This window comes from Jaculus jaculus, chromosome 16, assembly GCF_020740685.1.
Source record: "Jaculus jaculus isolate mJacJac1 chromosome 16, mJacJac1.mat.Y.cur, whole genome shotgun sequence".
Lineage (NCBI taxonomy): Eukaryota > Metazoa > Chordata > Mammalia > Rodentia > Dipodidae > Jaculus > Jaculus jaculus.
Window position 1 is genome coordinate 74236575 of NC_059117.1, and position 20573 is coordinate 74257147.

The following is a 20573-nucleotide window of genomic DNA, read 5'->3' on the forward strand; positions in this document are numbered from 1 at the left end:
AATGAACTCCAGACACGTGTGCCCCCTTGTGCATCTGGCTAACGTGGGACCTAGGGAATCGAGCCTTGAACCAGGGTCCTTATGCTTCATAGGCAAGCACTTAACCGCTAAGCCATCTCTCCAGCCCAACAACGAATATTATTTAGTACCCCCATAGTTTCAGTTTTGACTGGCTCTTCAGATTCCTTCCTTGCCCTTGTCCTTTGCTGAATTTGAATTTACTTTCACCTGAATTTGAGGTTAGTTGCAACACGCGCCTTTTGGCTGCTGCCTTTAGGAGAAAACAACTGTTGCAGTCAGCTCCGCGTTGCTGGGACAAACATCCAAGGAGATGCACCAGTGCGGGAGGAGCCGTGAGCGGTGGGAGAAGCTGGCTCCCTTTCACAGGCCCGGCAGGGGACACAGCTGCAGCACCCTCCCCACGCCACGAGCAAGCGGGACCCGCCAGGGCGCAAACTGCTGTGCACGCTCCAAGGAGCTCAGACTCTGCTCCTCGCCTAACCTTGGGTCTGGATTCCCAGAACCGCCCCAGCGATACGCCCTGGCAGGGATCTGCCTGCTGGGGCTGAGGTGGGACGTTCAGTGAAGTTCACTGCGTCTGTGGGGCTGGACAGCCAAACTATCACGCTCCGAGCACCACAGCAGCTGTAGCTGGGAACGGCTCTGTCAGCAGGTCCTCCCCATGTCAGCCAGGCTGTGTGTGTTGTTGGTCTGAGCGTCTCCCTATGACCGTTCCAGAGGGGCAGGCGTGGTGGGCCAGTGTCCCTTTCTCTGTAAGCGGAAGGAGTGCTGAGCGTATGTTACACTGAGCGGCCATGCCACTTACCGGCTTCTAGGCCTCAGAGAACACTGAATAAGTAATAGGTTTCCAAGGAGATGTGAATTGCTATGGTTAGATATTTTGGACTTTATACCAATTATAGTTTGATAACTGAAGAATCCTTCCAGGGGACAAAAATGCTTAGAAGTAAGTGTGTTATTAGTCTAGGTTGACATTTCTCAACATTAAGTGGGATGTAATTGACAATGAATTTGAATGAGGAGCCCTCACCGTCTCAGTGACTGGGTTTGGATGTTCGCCATTGACGGCGTGCCTGGCACTTCACACGGTAATGAGTTTAGGTTAAGTTGGTCCCTGTGATAAAGAAAGCTTCAGGATAGATAGTCATTAATCACATCAGGGTTCCTTACAGGGATCTGGAAAGAGAGACAATCTGATTACTGCTTGAAGACAAAGATAGCATCTGCCAGATTTTGCCCTCCGGAAAGAATCATAGTAATTTTTAGACTTCCTGCCTTCTCACACTGGGCTGACAGTTTAATTTCTGAAATCCAAGGTGTCACAGCCCCTTGGAGCAGTAAGTTTTCTGTGGATGGCTTGTGCTCACATCCGCGGTGGTGGCTAGAGGAGAGGTAGCGAGTTTGCACATGAAGCTTTCCCATCCTTCCCGCTGTCTGCTCCCGGGAGGCGTGTTCTAGTGTTCCTCACGTGAAACAAGCCCATTTGTTAGAGGTGCACTGACTTTTATGCGTGGCATTTAGTGAACATAAGGTGAGATAAAGGACCGAGGGATTTATTGTCGAGTTATGCAAGACCATGCACATGATGCTATATCCCCCGGATGTCTCAAAAGAGGATGTTTTTATTGGTTTTAATAAATGGTGTGGTTGAGGATCTCCGTTTCCCCATTATCACTCAGCCCTGTTTGGAAATGTCACAGTGATGGGTGTGTGTTGTTCTGAGCTCATATGCAGGCTCCATGGTGACACTAAGCAGTCACATTGCAGGTTTTCATCAGGCAGTTCATCAGGATGATGCAAGTGGCCTCAGCCTGTCCTAAAGATGAGTTGTGAAACTTTCATGCCAGAAGACACACTCAGAGCTGTGACTGGCTCAGTAGTGATGTGTTGATACTGTGGTCTAGTCAGCCAGCGTCAGGTGGAGTCCGTGGCTCCCCCGCTTCCTTGAACGGCTGGGGGTGTCCCATAGAGACCTAACTGGATGGTCTGCACAGAGTCAGTATCTGGTGGAGTCTGTGGCTCCTTAGCTTCCTTGTGTTGCTGGTGGTGTCCCATTGAGACCTAACTGGATGGTCTGCACACAGCCAGTCTGGTGGAGTCCATGGCTCCTTCGCTTCCTTGCACGGCTGGGGATGTCCCATCAAGACTTAGTTGGATGGGCTGCTGCTCTGTCCCATGTTTTCTGTTCTTCTCAAGGACTCTCTCTCCATGAGGGATTCTCTTTCCTTCCTTTAGCCAACATTAAAAATGACCACAACAGGGCTGGGAAGATGCTCAGGAGTTAAAGATACTTGCTTGTAAAGCCTGCTGTCCTGGGATCAGTTCCCCAGCATTTACTTAAAGCCAGATGTACAAAGTGGTGTGTGAATGTGGAGTTTGTTTGCAGCAGCAAGAGGCTCTGGCATGCCCATATTATCTCTCTTGTAAATAACTAAAACTTCTCTTTAAAATTTTAAGTATTTATGAGGAGAGAGAGAGAGGGAGAGAGAGAGAATATGAAGGAATCAGTGAATGAGTGAGCATGGATAGGCCAGAGAACCCTGAAGAACACTACTGCCCTTCTTTTCCCAACAGCAGTTAATGGCCAAGAGCTCTCTGGGAGGGCACATCGTGAATCCCTTCCCCACCCATGACGGAATGTTCATGGGCTCAGGGTTGCGCAGGAGACCCCAGCTGCTGGGAGTTCACGAGTGTCGCAGCCACGCTGTATCCAGAAGATAGCGTTCCATAGGAGTTACCCCCAGCCACTCTCCCTTCCATCCTTCCTCCCCCTTCTGAACACAGACTGTACGTAGCTTCCACAGTTTCCTGACAAATGGTTTCAGTCCATTGTCTCACAAGCACCCCATGATGAGCTTCACCCCTGATTGGGGTCACACAGGTCTGTGTTTCGTCCTGGTGCCATTGTTACGAGCGACGGTGGGCAGCTCACGTTTCCTCACTGCCACGCAGGAATAATGATAATACTCAGCGTTGTACATGCAGTGGGGTAGAAATGCGTTGCAACCACCACCCCCTCCCCAGATGGGCTGTCGCGGGGTGTGGAGAATGTTGTCTCCACGGGTGGGGTCGTGGGTGTGGTTTCCTGAATCTCTTCTCCTTGAGTTGAAGGGAAGGACTTCTGACGATGGGGGAGAAAAGAATGAGTCCCAAGACAGGGTCGTAAAGGATGGTGTAACTCCAGCTCATTCTGTTGGGACACTTGACGCTGGGAGAAAACTCAAGTAGCCATGTGGCGAGGCCACTTGTAGGTGTCTGGGGGGGGGGGGTTGGTGCACCAGGGCCTCCAGCCACTGCATTTTAACTCCAGACGCAGAAGCCACCTGTGTGCATGTGTGACCCTGCGTGCTTGCATCACTTTGTGAGTCTGGCTTATGTGGGACCTGGAGAGTTGAACATGGATCCTAAAGCTTCACAGGCAAGTGCTTTAACTGCTAAGCCATCTCTGTAGCCCTCCAGGTGTTTTTAAAATATTTTATTTTATTTATTCATTTATTAGAGACAGAGAAAGAGAGGTGGATAGAAAGAGAGAATGGGTGTGCCAGGGCCTTCAGCCACTGCAAACAAACTGCAGGTGCATGTGCCTCCTTGTGCATCTGGCTTACATGGGTCCTGGGGAATTGAACTGGGGTTCGTAGGCTTTGCAGGCAAATGTCTTAACTGTAAAACCATTTCACCAGGCCCTTCCAGGTGTTTTTATTAAAGCTTGTAACTTTGCTCTCCATGGGGGCGGATCCTGGGGTCCAGTCCAAAGGTGTGCTTGAGGGCAGAGGATCTGAATTCCAGCTAAAAGCCTTGCAGAGAGGTCTGAGCTCTGCGTGCGTCCCGCTGTTTGCTGCTTTTGGTGTTGGCTGCTGATGGTGTCTGTCTGCTGGGATGGATGAAAGCAGCTTCTTCCACCACTGATGGACCCCAGACCTGTGAGCCTGAAATAAACACCTTCTTCCCTCAACGGAGCCTGGTTTGGATGTCAGCCCAGCAATGTGGAATTAACTACCGATACCAAGTGTACACACCTAAGGTTGATCCAGCCTAAGTGTACGCACCTAAGGTTGATCCAGCCGGCCAGTCCTGCTGTAGATGTGTGACTCAGCCAGTGTGTACTTGGAAGCAGGAAGTTCATAGTGGCCATCTAATGACCCAGTCTGGGGCTCTACAGGGCTGTGTGGGGACTCAGGCTCGACCTCATGTACTACTGAGCCATCACCAGGATGTCGTCACTGTCTGTACTGTGGGTAGTAGGGAGAGGACGCATCTCTCCATACCCTTGCCTTGGAATCGGCACGCTACCTACGCTCACATCTCAGAAGCTAGACTGCTCCAAAGGCCCTGAGCAGCTGCAGTGAGAGCCTTTACTCAGGGCTGCCATATGCTCAGCTGAGGACTTGGAGGATGGGAGAATGTGCTTCTGGAGGCCCGTTCAAAGGAATCTGAAACACATTTATTTGAGCAAAACTAAAAAAAAAAAAAAAAAAAAAAGAAAAAAATTCCATTGATGTATCAAGTGCAAAAGATAACAAAGTCATTTCAATGTTTCTTCTCATCCATATATGTACAAATCTTACATACAATTTAAAAACGGAAGTTAGGGCCAGGTGTGGTGGCACACGCCTTTAATCCCAGCACTCGGGAGGCAGAGGTAGGAGGATCACCGTAAGTTTGAGGCCAGCCTGAGACTACATAGTGAATTCCAGGTCAGCCTGGACTAGAGTGAGATCCTACCTTGAAAACAACAAAAATGGAAAAAAAAAAAAAAAAAAAAAGAAGTGGAAGTTAGATGGCAACATTCTATGAAGAACAGTCTTGGAACAAAGTTTTGTTGGTTAGTAGAACTCTGTCCAATAGGAGGTGTGAAATCTAGCACATTTCTTTATGTGATGTGAGGATGGCCGTTGCAGTTTAAAAGTTAAGTATAAACATAATTACAGAAACAACAAAAGCAACTTCTGCTTTAATTTTTCAAACTTGCTTGCTATAGCTACAAAATGCAGACAAGATTATGTATCTACTCAGAGATAACTGTTATTTAACATTTGATTTTGATTTATTTTTTTAAATTTTTATTTATTTATTTGCAAGCAGAGAGTGAGAGAGAGAGAGAGACAGAGACAGAGACAAGCTGGGCATACCAGTGTCTCCTGCTACTGCAAATGAACTCTGGATGTGTGCACCACTCTGCATCTGGCTTACGTGGGTGCTGCGGTTTCTCTCTCTCTCTGCTTATAAATAAATAAATATTTTAAAAAAGAATGGTGTGATGAACACTTTTTGTTGTATATGTGTTCCATGCCTTTATCTGATTTTTCCTAGGGACAATTACTGCTTGTAGAATTGGTGATGGTCTAGGTTTTTTTGTTTTTGTTTTTTTTGCTTATTTTATTCATTTGATAGAGAGAGGAGAGAATGGGTGTGATGGAGCCTTCAGCTGCTGCAAACTCCAGATGCATGAGCCACCTTGTGCATCTGGCTTATGTGGGTCCTGGGGAATTGAACCTGGGTCCTTTGGCTTCTCAGGAAAATGCCTTAACCGCCAAGCTATCCCTGCAGTCTGGTAAAGGGTTTTTAAGGCATAGAGTGCTGGTAGAAATGTCCTGATCCTGGAATTCTGTCACTGAAATCTTTGTCCCTGTGGTAGAAGAGGGAGTCTTTGGATAGTTCAGTGTTTTAATTGTCTAGAAATTGATTGAAGTTATACATTTTCCCCCTTAATTTTGTCTAGCTCTGCCCTTTTTCGAGGAGAGTGCTCCACGTCCACTGCTCATCCCTTTGTGTGTTTTCTGGTGAGTGGCTTAGGCACGTCTCTCTTCTACTCCGTGGTGCAGTTTTGTCCTTTTATGTTGATAATGAGCCTGCCCCTGGATACATCACGCTCAGTGTTCTGTCACAGGCTCCTGTCATCTATAAGCAGAGGCCTCCAGTGGCAGCCAGGAGACAGTTGGGAGTCCTTATGTGGGTCTGTCTTTCTGTTATGCTGTCCACTCTGGGAGGTGATCAGTGGACCTTGGCCATTAGATCTCTTTAATAGAACCTTAAATTATTTCTTATACTCTATCATTTTTTTCTTTTTTGTTTTAGAATAGATGCATTCTGTCTTCCTTTCTCATAGAAGAATCTTAGTTTTTTCTCTCTCCACCCACTACCTGTTTTAAGGCATGATTCTGCAAGATTTTTTTTTTTCTTTTCTGTTTGCTAGACTGGGGAATTAAGGTTGAAAAGCTTATTTCTTCCTGGCGAACAGGATATGTGCCGGCCTGCGGTTTTATTGGAAGACAGGCCCGGTGACATTGTCCCGTTCCTGTTCCCTTTCTTCTTTTGTCGTTCGCATAGGGGGCGAGGGCTTCGGAGCAGGAGACCCAGAGTCAATCATGCCCGTCACTGACTGCGCTCCCAGACCTTCCCCCTCTCAGGCTGGAGCTCATTCCCCCAGCCTGTTGGGCAGCTGTCCTACCACGAAGCCGCATCGCCTGCTGGTTAAAGCAGTAAATGTCTTTTTTTAAACATTATCATTATCTTTTGAAAACTGTGAATTTAGTATTTTAGTAACTGATACATCTGTGGGAACTGGGTGGTCTCCCAGCGCTGTGGACTAGACTTTGAGCAAATTTTAACTGTGGAATTCTAGAAATAAGGTTTTGTTATAATGTTGTGAATAGTTATTTATCTAACAAGTACTAAATCCTTACTTGTTATGACCTGACCCACCCTGCTTAGCAAATACTTTTGTGCATTCTTGAGGGTCACATTTCATAATTCTCTCTCTCTCTTTTTTTTTTTTTTTGTTTCGTTTCTTGTCTTTTGAAGTAGAGTCTCACTCTATCCCAGGCTGACCTGGAATTCACAATGTAGTCTCAGGCTGGCCTTGAACTCATAGTGATTCCCCTATTCCTGCTTCCCAAGTGCTGGTATTAAAGGTGTGTGCCACCACGCCCTACACGACTCTTTCATTTTGGCTCTTTCAGGCTAGAAGATGCTAGGTGTAGTTGCTATATGGGTAGTAGGTTTTTTTTTTTGAGGTAGGGACTTCTCTAGCCCAGGCTGATCTGGAATTCACTGTGTAGTCTCAGGTTGGCCTTGAACTCACTGCAGTCCTCCTACTTCTGCCTCCCAAGTGCTGGGATTAAAGGTGTGCACCACCATACCTGGCTCATGAGTAGTATTTTAATCGTTATGCCCAACTTACTTTAAAAATACCAAACCCAGGGCTGGAGAGATGGCTTAGTGGTTAAGCGCTTGCCTGTGAAGCCTAAGGACCCCGGTTCGAGGCTCGGTTCCCCAAGTCCCACGTTAGCCAGATGCACAAGGGGGCGCACGCGTCTGGAGTTCATTTGCAGAGGCTGGAAGCTCTGGCGCACCCATTCTCTCTCTCTCCCTCTACCTGTCTTTCTCTCTGTGTCTGTCGCTCTCAAATAAATAAATAAATTAAAAAAAAATACCAAACCCAATTCCAGTTACTGATATGTAATGAAATACTTGAATCTTTATTGGACCCTTTGCTTACTTCAACATTCATTTAAGGGTGTGTGTGTGTGTGTGTGTGTGTGTGCGCGTGTGTGTGCATGTATGAGAGAGAGAGAGGTGTGGGTGTGTGTGGCACATGCACATGTGTGTTTGCAATGGGGTGCTTAGGGTCCAGGAAAGTTCATGAATCCCAAACCTTAGGCTTGTTTCTAATTTTAATCAAAGAATTGAATAAAAAAAGACTGAGAAGGATAATTATTAAATTATTATTGAGGGGAGTACAGAGCCAAGGAAGGGCAACCACATGGCTAGAGATCCCACATGAAAAGAAAGTTCAAGGAGCTCCTGCCATGTGGGGAGCTTGGGAGGGGATAAAGGAGCCCATGAGGAGAGTAAGGGGTTGGGGGACCCTCCCAGCTGGCCGTGGGCTGAACCAGCCCAGGCCCAGCCGAAGAAAAAACCCACCCATGGCTGGAAGTTCCCAAGTGGTCAGGGAGCCTGCCCTCCCCTTGCAAAGATATTTATAACCTTACAGTGGTGGGCTGTCTTCTGGTTCAGGTAAACCAGAGGGACAGCTGGTTGGTTGGAGCTAGAGGCTGTCTCAGGAAGAGGCTGGTCCTGATGCCAGGTTCCAGGGGCTGACCTTGACCGACACAACCTTGAAAGACCTCCCTTCTGGGAGAGGTCCTGATTGTTTATGGAAAAACAGGTCTAGGGAACTAGGCAAGAGATAAGTCAGATCATCTTTGATTTCTATCAAGTGCAGACTTTCCTGACCCCTCCTTTTTTTTAACTTTAGGGAGCTGTCTTGCCTAGTTTTTCTGAGACCGTTTTTTCACGGAGCCCGGAACTCGCCTTTTCCTGTTGAGATAGTCTGCTGAACAGGAAGCCCAGTAATCCTCCTGTCTCCACCTCCTCCGTGTCTGGTTTTAGCGGGGTGCTAGCTACCAACGCAGCCCTTATCTGCTGGGCCATCTCCTCAGCTTTTGCTCATTCAAAATTTTAATTGATCTTAGGGGTTATAGAGATTGAATCTAGGTTCTGGTGCATGCTGGGCAAGCGCCCTGCCATGTAGCCCAGACTTTTGCTCAATTTATTTCAGAGAGAGAGAAGGTAGGAGAGGGAGAGAATGGCCATGCCAGGCCCTCTAGACACTGCAAATGAATGCCAGATGCATGTACCACCTTGTGCATCTGGTTTATGTGGGTGCTTGAAAACCAAACCTGGGTCCTTAGGATTCACAGGCAAGCGCCTTAACCATCTCTCTAGCCCCTGCTATTTTTAAAAATATTTTATTTATTTATTTGAGAGAAAGAGAAATTGAATGAATGCCCCAGGTTCTCTAGCCACTCCAAAGGAACTCCAGATGCATGTACCACCTTGTGCATCTGGCTTATGGGAGTACTGGGGAATCGAACCTGAGTTCTTAGTCTTCAGAGGCAAGCACCTTCACTACTAAGCCATCTCTTCAGCCCTTTTGCTCCCTTTAAATAATGACTTTTGAATTGTCATTTTCTCATTAAAGTGCATTATATTTCTAGACTCATGACTTCAGTGTCTTTAATGTAGCTTGGGATACTAAATAATGGAGCTATTAAAGAAATCAGGAAGACGCAGAATTGTACGAATTGCTGATGTGTGCTGCTGGCACAGGGGAGCTAGGCACCAGCCTGCCCGCAAGTGTACTTGGTTTATTTATTTCTTCACGCAAGCACACTTCTTTTTCTGCTTCCTTCTTTTTTCTCTCATTTGATTTTCCTTTCATCCTTTTTTTCATGTTTTGGGGAATACAATTCCCACATTTCTCATAAACAGAATTTCAGTATTTAGCTTTTTTTGTGTGTGTGGTGCTGGGATCTCATGGGGGGTGGGGGGGAAGCGTTGAGTTCCCTCACTGAGCCACATCTCATCCCCTCAGTATTTTGTAAACAACAGCCCCTTTCTGGGTGATTATTTTATAGATGGGGAAGTTGAAGACAGAAGGTTGTTTACTGGCTTGCTAAAGACCACCTGGTCAATTAACAACAAAACTCCCATTAACACTCCAGTTTTTCAACTCCTGTGCATTTTGTACCATAAGACCATTTTGCCCTTTAATATAGGATGTGTGATTTTACATGTGGGTGTGATGCTTCCTGGTAAATTGAGTCTGTTGGAAATGGTACCCCAGAGCAGTTGGCACATCTGCCAGGTGACATCAGAGCCCTGGCTGTGGAAGAAGACATCACGCTGAAGGAACAGGAGAACCGGCTCTTCCTTCCTTTCTCAGCCATTGGACCGGACATTCGTGGTCAGAGCATGGCCGGGGAGCCCGGGGAGCCCAGGGAGCCCCTACAACCATTCTGGCTCTTAACCCACCCTGTGTACTTTGCTCTTAGGAAATGAGAATTTTGGAGTTCATTGCCAATATACCGGTACACCAATGCACCAGTAAGTTTAGGGTATCCTGGCATCCAACCATCTGTGACTATAAAGCTGTTATGGTCTGGTTACACCATTTGAAGTTTTTACTCCTGTCTGTTAATATTTAAATAAATTATGTGCATGACAGTGAAAAAAAGAATTAAAATCCGTAGACCAGAGGGGAAGGTTTAGAGAGACATCATAGATCAAGAGAAGGAAGGGCAGAGGCGAGAGCGGGTGAAGTCTGTGTGGGAGGGGGGGTGTGGGGGGAGAGGAGTGATGAATGCGCAGCCAAGAGAACCGCCTCCCAGGGTCTACCTGTAACCTTACTGTGGTGGCCTCCCCTTCCCGCTCAGGGGAGCCCGAGTGATGGCTGACTGGCCTGGGCTAGGGGCTGGCTCCAGAAGAGGGCAGCCTGAGGACAAGTTCTGGGGCTGAGCTTAACCAGCCCCAGTGCCAGGACCAGATTTAAATTCTGTGAAGAGGAACTCCCTCCCAGGAGGGGCTCAGGTTGTTTATGGAAAAACAGGTCTGGTGGAAGTCCTTTGGGCAAGAGGTGAGGAGAAGCCAGATTCTCCTCTGCTCTCTAGCAAAGTGGAGATTGCAGGGATTGGCCCAAAGACTTTCCTGCTTTTTACTTTCGGGGTTCAGTCACCCTAACTGCTTCACATAGAGTTCAGGTCTCAGCTCAGACCTGTCACTCCCTATTCACTCCTTTGATCCTTCCGTCATTGAACCTCTGACAGTTCCTATGGGGTGCTCCAAAATCCCCTTGGAATTCCTTCCTTTCTTTTCTTGTCCTCAGCATGTAAAAGCGGGCCGGAGAGATGGCCCAGAGTTAAAGCCACTTGCTTGCAAAGCCTGATAGCCCAGGTTAGATTCCCTAGTGCTCCCATAAAGCCATATGCACAAAGTGAAACATGTGTCTGGAATTTGTTTGCAGTGGCAAGAAGCCCTGGCATACCCACCCACCCATTCTCTCTCTTTGCTTGCAAAGAAATAAATGTATATTTCTTAACTTGTAACTGTTCCTATGGACTCCTGTTCAAAATTCTGTTCTTGCTGGTGTGCACTTAGGGCCTTTGATGTCCCCACTGGCTACCAAAGAAAACCTCAAAGAAGCTTTCAGATATGACATGTCCACATGGACAACCTTCCCACAGGGCATTTGCATAGTTGCCACTAACTCTCCGATATCCCCCCGCCAACCCAGGTAAGGTCTTGTTCTAGCTCAGGCTGACCTGGAATTCACTATGTAGTCTCAGGCTAGCTTTGAACTCATAGCGATCCTCCTACCTCTGCTTTCCCCGTGTGCCACCATGCCCAGCTGACGAACCCATTTCTGTCCATGTGAAAATAACCATCTTTTCTTCCTGCCAGCCAGTACTGCTGCCACATTTAACACGATAGCTCCTTCTCATTGAAGACTGCGTGTTCATTCTTCTCTATCCTGGCCACATCTAGCAGATAGTAGGAACTTGGGAAATACCTGATGAAGGAATTAATGTTTAATGAATGTATGCAGAATAAACGAGCCGTCGAGCCGCACGTGAATAAGAAAGGAATCCCAAACAGATATGTGGAGAACACAAAAAAAATTCCCAATATTCTCTGTTCTTTGTATTTTGGTATACATAGGGGCTCGATCCTTAGACAATCTTTTCTGTTTGTTTACTTGGAAACTTAGAAAGTTTCTTCCATAAAGCTGGGTGTGGGGGTGTGGGTCATGTGGAAACCAGAGACAGAGGGAGCATGTCCTTTTTATTGCAGTGCTGGTAGTCCTGCCCTCAAGAAAAATGTGGGGTCCACTTGAAAAGCAGAATTCTGTTCTCAGCCTCATTTCTTTCTGTTTTCAGTTTTAGATTTGATATTTTTCTTCCCTTTCTGTCCTCAGAGAGCTTGAGTTGTGTGGTTGAAGAGAGGGATGGATGAGGATGAGCTTGAGGGCTGAGGCGGGAAGGGAGGCTGCGGCCCGCAGGCTTCTGTGTGGTCTGCGGCTGTCTTGGTCCCTGTGCCAGCAGCACGTTGCACCTCTGGATGCGTGCGTTCATCGTGGTGGCAGGGACCTGCTGGAGAAGTGGTGGCAAGCAGTGTTCTGTCCTTTGCTCATCGCACACACTGCCATGAGGGAGCTGGGGCTTACTTAGCACGTCGGGCATCCAGAGAAAGAGACTGACCTTTCTTTCCCGGAGCAGAATGCACTGAGAACTGGGTAACGGTGCACTTGGGAGATCTAGGCGATCTTGGGAGGTCTAGGTGCATCACTTGTGCAGTCGGCCAACGCTCCCTACTTGCCTGCTGGCCCAGGGGCTGCCTCGGATGCTGGCTGCGGAGCAGTGAGCTGCACCCCGTGTCTGTTCTGCTCAAACTCGGTGTAGGTGGCCACTGAGGTTCGAAGGCAGGGACAGCACACCCCTTTACAGCGCGGATGAGGACGGAAGTGATGAGGTGTCGCTGCAGGTGCTGGGTGTCATTCTCTCTCAGAGGTCGTGACCATTTCATCCTCCGCGCACTGGAAATACGGGGTGAGGATTACAGGCATCCCTTCTTGGCCAATGTGTCCATGCTGGCTTGGGGGGCCGTTCTTACCAGCTGCTCCTCATCTCACATTCGAGGTGCAAAGTGCTTTTGTGACAGGCCATGTGGTATGTTGATCCTCCCTTCCCATCCATCCCAAAGACCCATGTTTTGGAAATATTCAGCACCATTTCTTTTCTTTTTTCAATGAGAGAGCGTGCGAGTGTGAGAGAGAATTGTGCGCCAGGGACTCCAGGCACTGCACTTGAATTCCAGACACAGTCGCCACCTTGTGCGCATGTGCGACCTTGCACGCTTGCTTCACCTTGTGTGTCTGGCTTATGAGGGACCTGGAGAGTCAAGCATGGGTCCTCAGGCTTCCCAGGCAAGTGCCTTAACCACTAAGCCATCTGTCCAGCCCCGTTTCTCATTTTTAATTATCCACAGCTCTCCCTTGTTCCCATTTCCTGGTCTCTGATGCTTTAGCTGAATTGGAATTGAAGAATGCAATCTCTCCTGATGGGAGAGGAGGAATGTTGTCTGCACCTTAGCTCAAAGTGACTTAGTCATGAGACACTAATGACCATGTCAACCACTGCCACCGCTACAGAAAGAGTACCACTCGTGCCTGTCCTGTCAGCATTACTGCCGCCAAGTGGGGTTTTGAGGGTATATATATTCTTTTTTTTTTTTGTTTTTTGTTTTTTCGAGGTAGGGTCTCACTCTGGTCCAGGGGGTATATATATTCTTTAAAAAATAGATTAAAAAACTTTGTTGTTTGTTTTTGTTATTTATTTGAGAGTGACAAACACAGAAAGGGGCGGGGGGGGGGGGAGAATATGAGTGTGCCAGGGCCTCCAGCCAATGCAAATGAACTCTAGATGCAAACGCCACCATGTACATCTGGCTTACCTGGGACCAGGAGAATCAAACCTGGGCCCTTAGGCTGTGCAGGTGAGTGCCTTAACCACTAAGCCATCTCTCCAGCCCAAGGGCATATTCTTCAAAGCCTTTTACTCTTGTTCACAGTGCAGGTGACGCCGTGTATCTGCTGGGGATGACGTGGGAGGAATGTGAGGGGCAAGGGGAGGTCAGTTAGTAATAAGGGTGCGAAGGCCGGGGTCCAGCAGACCCACTTCTTTCACTTCCCAGCTGGGCAGTGGTAAATGAATTGTTGCTCCAAAGTTAATTGGTCATCAACCAAGTGGGACTCATGGCATGGCTTGGTCCCTGATTATATGCAAGTGTTTTTCCTGACTGCCTCACTTTTGGAGTTGTGGAATCGCTGCCTTTCCCAACTTCCAGGGGTTTGGGGATCAGAGAGGTTAAACATGTTGCTTGTAGGGCTGGCTTAGTGGTTAAAGGCGCTTGCTTGCAAAGCTTTGTGGCCTGGGTTCAGTGCCTTAGTACCCACATACAGCCAGGTGCACAAAGTAGTGTATGTGCCTGGAGCTCATTTGCAGTGGCAGGAGGCCCTGGCGTGCCCATTTCTCTCCCTCTCCTCTCTCTCCCTGTCATTCTTCCCTCCCTTCCCCTTCTCTCCTTCCCCCTCCCCCTCCCTCTCCAGTAAGTGAAATGTTCTTTTTGTTTTTTAAAAAAATATTTATTATTTATTTGAGAGTGACAGAGAGAGAAAGAGGCAGATAGAGAGAGAGGGAGAATGGGCACACCAGGGCCTCCAGCCACTGCAAATGAACTCCAGACGCGTGTGCCCCCTTGTGTTAATCTGGCTAATGTGGGTCCTGGGGAATTGAACCTGGAACTGGGGTCCTTAGGCTTCATAGGCAAGTGCTTAACCGCTAAGCCATCTCCCAGCCCTCCTTTTCTATTTTTGATCAGAGGTTGCTTGTAGTCTCCCAGCCAGCATGCAGGATGCTGGGGCTGGGACACAGGCAGGCTAGCTGTCCGGGGCTGTTACCATCAGCGACGTTTTGCGTGAGATGTAATTTCTTGCCCCTAACATTTGTGCCAAGCATAATGCCATTGCAGAAGCCAGGCTGTCAGCCTGCTGCCAGAGACCTGATTGTCCAGGTTGAGCAGACCCTGAGGGTCCTGTGGAGTAACTGTGGATCCCGAGACCCCCCACAGGTCTTCGCTCGGTTCTGTTGCATCTCACCTTGCACCTTCCCTTCTGGTCGCTGAGAAATTCTCTAGGAGCATTTCAGCACAGGTCTCTGGGGCGCCGGGGAGCTGACTCACTCCAATTAGGCTGTGGGCCTGTCCAGTGGGGATTCTCCGGTTTAACACAGAGGGTTTTGTTGTTTTTCATTCTAGCTGGCCAGTGGCATAGGTGCTACTGCACACAGCAGGATTCCCGCAGCTCAGAGCTGCAGCTTTGGCCGCCGGGCGTGTGGCAGAGACAGGCGCTGGGCACTGGGGGAGGCCTTGGAGAAGGAAGCTGTCCCATGCCCAGCTGTCTTCCCTCTGCCAGCTCCTCCCTTGCTCATGTCGTAGACAAATCGGAGGCAGCTTCTGGTCAGAGTTGACTCTTAAATCAACCCAGGCCTCCTTCCTTTGAGCCGTGATCAGGGGCTGGCTTAGGGCTATTTGTAAACAGTCCGACAGCTGAGAAGCTAGGGTGACATTTAAAGTGTCACCAATGTAACATGCAGTCATGGTGGGAAACCAATCCAGTTCGTTTCTGGGCTTCTTTATCTTTGCTTTTATTTCCTCCTTCTAATCTCAGAGTATAATAAACACCAGAGGACAGGGGAAAATCCTGAATCATTTATTCTTCATTTGGTATGTGACAGATGGCTCCGTGTTGTCATTACATCCAGACATTTGACTTGCAGCCTAAAGACACTGTAAGGTGAGGCTTTGACCCCAAGCCAGAGTGGCACTGGCGTGTAACCTTTGTGTGCTTTGCCTTTCGACTGTTCTTAGAAGTGGTCAGGCTCCTGTGATGATTGGAAATCTTACCAGTTACCTGAAAATGCAGGGCACTGCTGTGGCAGGAATATGCCTGTGATTTTTCTCACGCTCCTGACAGGAGCTCTGGGGGTCCTTCTCCTCAGCGGGTGCCTGCTCTCCCTGTAGCTGTATTCACGTGAGGTCATCCCTTTGGGGAGCCAGGCCCAACGGTGGAAGTAGAGAAAAACATGCCAGGATCTGTTGTGGACGTTTGCCAGTGCTTCACACTGGGGAGGCTGCCACGGTGCTGGACTGACTCACCTAGGCCTGCTACCTCGTCCATGGAGAAGGAGGTGTGCCCTGCAGGATCTCTTCTGTGCAATGAATTGATCGATGTGGGGGCATGTTTTCCCAAGTCACTCCAATAACATTTTATGTTTCATCTGGGCAAATGCCCGGTAGGTTGTGCCACAGTATGTGTTGACCATGACATGGACTTCAGGCTTATCTGGCTTTTAAAATATTATTTATTTCGAGAGAAAGAGAAAGAGAAATGCACCAGGGCCTCCAGCCACTGTGAGTGAACTTCAGATGCATGCACTACCTTGTGTGTGTGTGTGTGTGTGTGACATTGCACGCTTGCCTCACTGTGCACCAGGCTAAATAGGACCTGGACATTCAAACATGAGTTCTTAACGCATCTCTCTCTCCTGCCTCCTTTTTTTAAAAAAAAATTTTTTAAATTTATTTATTTGAAAGCGACAGACACAGAGAGAAAGACAGATAGAGGGAGAGAGAGAGAATGGGTGTGCCAGGGCTTCCAGCCTCTGCAAACGAGCTCCAGACTGCGCCCCCTTGTGTGTCTGGCTAACGTGGGCCCTGGGGAACCGAGCCTCGAACCGGGGTCCTTAGGCTTCACAGGCAAGCGCTTAGCTGCTAAGCCATCTCTCCAGCCCTCCTGCCTCCTTTTTAAAAAAAAGTATTTTGTTTATTTATTTGAGAGAGAGAAAGAGGCAGAGAGAGAGAGAGAATGGGTGTGCCAGGGCTTCCAGCCACTGCAAACGAACTCCAGATACATGCACCACCTTGTGCATCTGGCTTACGTGAGTCCTGGAGACTCAAACCGGGATCCTTTGGCTTTGCAGGCAAACGCCTTAACCACAAAGCTGACTCTCCAGCCCTTTTTATAATTTTGTATTGTTATTTATTTTGAGGGAGAGAGAGAATTACCTGGCTTTGAGTACCAGCTTACAATTGAATAGGGGTTTTTACATGGCATGAACTTAGTATTTTCACATCATTCTTTGTGTGGAGCTGAGGCTGGAGCCCAATGCAATACACTTTCCAGGTGGGTGCTCTACCCCTGAGCTGCACCTTTCCCCACCCACATAAAGTACTTTTGGAATTTCATAACATTGTCTGTATGTCCCAGTTTGAATTTACAACAAGAAGTTGATGGCTAAGGGTATATAGTTAAGTGGCAGGGCTCTTGTCTCGCATGTACGAGGCACAGGGTTGAATTCTCAGCATCGTGACAGAAACATCCTTAAGAGTAAAAGGAAGAAGACCAGAGCCATCGCCACCCCCGATTTCAAGTGACACTGCAGCTGTAGTGACAAGATACAGCATGACACGGGCACAGAAGGGCACACACACTGACACACACCGATGGGCCAGAATGGAGGACTCCAACATCAACCCGCACAGCTGCAACCACCTGACTTCTTTTAAAAAAACATTTCATTTGTTTGGAGAAAGAGAAGGACAGTTGGTGTTCCAGGGGCTTCTCCAATCTGCCACCTGATTTTTAAAATGTTTTTATTTATTTTTATTTATTTGTGAGGAGAGAGAGAAGGGGAAGAGGGGGGACAATGTATGGGCATGCTAGGGCCTCATGCCACTGTAAGCAAACACCAGATGCTTGTGACACTGTACATCTGGCATTACATGGGAACTTGGGAATCGAACCCAGGTTATCAGGTTTTGCAAGCAAGCACCTTTACCCACTGAGCCTCTCTAGCCTATCACCTGACATTTTTGAACAAAGATTCTATAAAAAAATATATTGGTGAAAATATAGCCTCTCCAACAAGTGGTGCTGGGCAAACTGGACCCTCATGTACAAGAATGAAACTAGATCCCCATCTCTTGCCCCATACAAAAACAAAGTCTGGGGCTGGAGAGGTGGCTTAGCGATTAAGACATTTGCCTGCAAAGCCAAAAGACCTACGTTCGCTTCCCCAGGACCCATGTAAGACAGATGCAGAAGGTGGCACATGTGTCTGGAGTTCAATTGCAGTGGCTGGAGGCCCTGGGATGCCCATTCTCTCTCTCCCTCTCTTCTTCCCTCCCTCCCTTTAACTCTAAATGGATCAGAGACCTTAATGTAAGACCCAACACTTTGGAATTCTTAAGAGGAAAAAGTAAGGGAAACACTTCAAGACAGGCATAGGCAAAAACTTTCTGAATTCTAGGTATGTTGCTATTTTCATGGTGTCGTTTGTGGCTCAAGGTTTTTCCTACTTCTTTTTCTTTTGTTTGGATTTGTGGTTATTAGCTAAGAAAGCTTTGCTTAACCCAAGATCATGAAGATATTCCTATGACTTCTCTTGAGTTTTGTGTAAGGTACAGTTTGAGTAAATTTTTTGAAAAAGATTTATTTATTTATTTGAGAGCGACAGACAGAGAAAGATACAGAGAAGGGAGGAGGAGAGAGAGAGAGATAGAGAGAGACAGAGAGAGAGAGGGGGAGAGAGAGAGGGAGGGAGGAAGGGAGGGAGGGAGAGAGGGAGAGAGGGGGGGAGGGAGGGAGGGAGAGTGAATATGGGTGCATCAGAGCCTCCAGCCACTGCAAACGAACTCCAGGTGCATGCCCCACCTTGTGCAACTGGCTTACATGGGTACTAGGGAATTGAGCCTCGAACCGGGATCCTTAGGCTTCAAAGGCAAGCGCTTAACCGCTAATCCCATCTCTTTAGCCCTTGAGTTAATTTTAATGTCAGTATGCAGATTATTAATTTCACTCTTTTACACATGGATATGGTATTGTCCCTGTGCCATTTGTTGGAGAGATTTTATTTCCCACTGAGTTATCTTGTGCTCTTCTCAGAATCAAACCTGAAGGAGGATTTGTTTTCCCTCCCTGACCCACGGTCTCCAGGCTGCCCTAGGACTTGTCCAGCACAGGCAGATCTCCAACCTGCGCTGCGCTTGCCTTGCTCCACGCGTGCCGGGGCTGTGCTCCCGGGTCTGGCCCTGCCGGGGTTTTGCTGCACCTCTGCTGTGCAGTCTCAGGGTGCACTTGTCTCCTACAAAGTATGAGCTGCTTACACAATAAAGTCTCTTGTAGTAAAATGCTTCCAACACACACCCTCCTTAGTCTGAAACATTTGTGACCAGAGTATAAATATTTGTGGGGCTTTGTTTCTGTTTCAAGGGAAGACTGAGCACAAGAGTAGCATGATATTCCAAACAGGAACCACCAAAATACCAGAAAATCCAAAATGAGGATTAATGTGGAAGGTCACCCAAGAACAGTGCGTAAGGTAGGAACAGGGTAGCGGAAAGGAGCTGTTTGTCAGTGCCCGCGTACACGTGCACAGGCCCGAGGGCTTGCCGTGGAGCCGGAGAGTGGCAGTGCACGGGGCTGTGGCTCTAGGCTGTGTCCTGATGCCCCCTCCGTCCCCGCGCAGGGCGCCGCAGGCCTCAGCCGAGAGAAGTCAGCACCGCGCCCGTGGACAGTGGCTAACCGCCATCTTGGCCGCGGCCCCACTTCCCTGGGAACTTCTGCCGAGAAATGGATTCTGAAGTCTGCTGCCTTTAAAGTCTAGAAATAAATACATCAAGTTCCCTAATAAAAACACAACTTGGTGACCTTTTAACCCATGTATTCTCTGTAACCAGCACAAACTTTAGTCAAAGGACACTGTGGTCACCTCCAGAGAGCCCAGTGTCCTTGCCGCTCACTGGCCCCTTCCCAAAGAAGTCAGCCCCGCTCTGCCTTTGGCCGTCAAGCATTTGTCTTGCCTGCTCATGAATTTCAAATAAAACCCTAACCACTACCTGCACTCCTGTGCCAAGCAGAATTTCTTCATTATGCTTGAGGCATACCTCCGTTTTGTGCATCTGAGATCTTTTTGCTGGTTGTAGACTATTCTGCCTCATCATTATGCCGCCATGTAGTACTTGTAGGCACCGGGTTGGTTTAGGATGAAACATGCAGCCCTTTCCTTGGAGTATTTCTATGTCTATGGGACAACTGGGACCTGGAGGTGATGAGGTGATTCCCCCTCCCCTTCCCTCTCTCCCTCCTTCCCTCCCTCCCTTCCATCCTTCCTTCCTTGTTGTGACTTTCCTGAGCTGGGGCTGGGATGTCAAGGTGCATTAAGACACTGCCCTTACCCTCCAGCAGACCAGCTACAGGACAGTCACATTGTGAACGCTCACTTGCATAGTTTGGACCAAACTCTTCATCACTTGCAGAATGGAACTGAAAGGTCGCGGGAAACCCAGGCTTCCAGGGTTGAGTTGATCGTGGGTCCTTGAGCATTACAAGTACCCTGCCAATGCTCAAGCAGCTTATCACCTGTAGTTCAGTGCCACCCTTCCACATTTGTTTACTGATCATTGCAGACTTTTGTCAACAGTGTAGGCCCCTGTCTGTGGCATCAATAATGCTCAGCATCCCTGTAGCAAACATAGCACTGGGAGGGATGTCCAGTGATGAAGGATGACTCTCTCGTCTTGGTTCGCTGGCAGGACAGCCACCAGAGATTGAAAGGAACAACATGAGTGCCTAGAACGTGCCAGGCTCTGTGCCACACTCTTCTCCTCTCATCCTCATACTCATGAACGAGGCAGCAACATGACCTGTAATGCTGGGCAGTAAACCATGAGAATCTTACATATATTTTTTTTCGAGGTAGGGTCTCACTCTAGCCCAGGCCGACCTGGAATTCTCTATGGAATCTCAGGATGGCCTCGAACTCACAGCAATCCTCTTACCTCTGCCTCCCGAATGCTGGGATCAAAGGCATGCGCCACCATGCCTGGCTCTTTATTTTTTTTTTATATTTATATTTTTATTTATTTATTTGAGAGAGAGGGAAGGGCGAGAGAAAATGGACACACCAGGGCATCCAACTACTGCAAACTTAACTCCAGACGCATGTGCCACCTTGTGCATCTGGCTAATGTGGGTTCTGAAGAATTGAACCTGGGTATTTTGGCTTTGCAGGCAAGCACCTTAATCACTAAGCCATCTCTCCAGCCTGGATATTCATTTTTGATTCAGGTCAATTAGAGCTATTGAATGCCTGTTA

At 48.0% G+C, this 20573-nt stretch overlaps 1 protein-coding gene across 9 annotated transcripts in view; it reads left to right on the forward strand.

Moving 5' to 3' along the window:
• Positions 1-20573, forward strand: part of Magi1 (membrane associated guanylate kinase, WW and PDZ domain containing 1) — a 620496-nt gene that overhangs the window by 136184 nt on the left and 463739 nt on the right. The gene's annotated exons all lie outside the window — the stretch shown is intronic.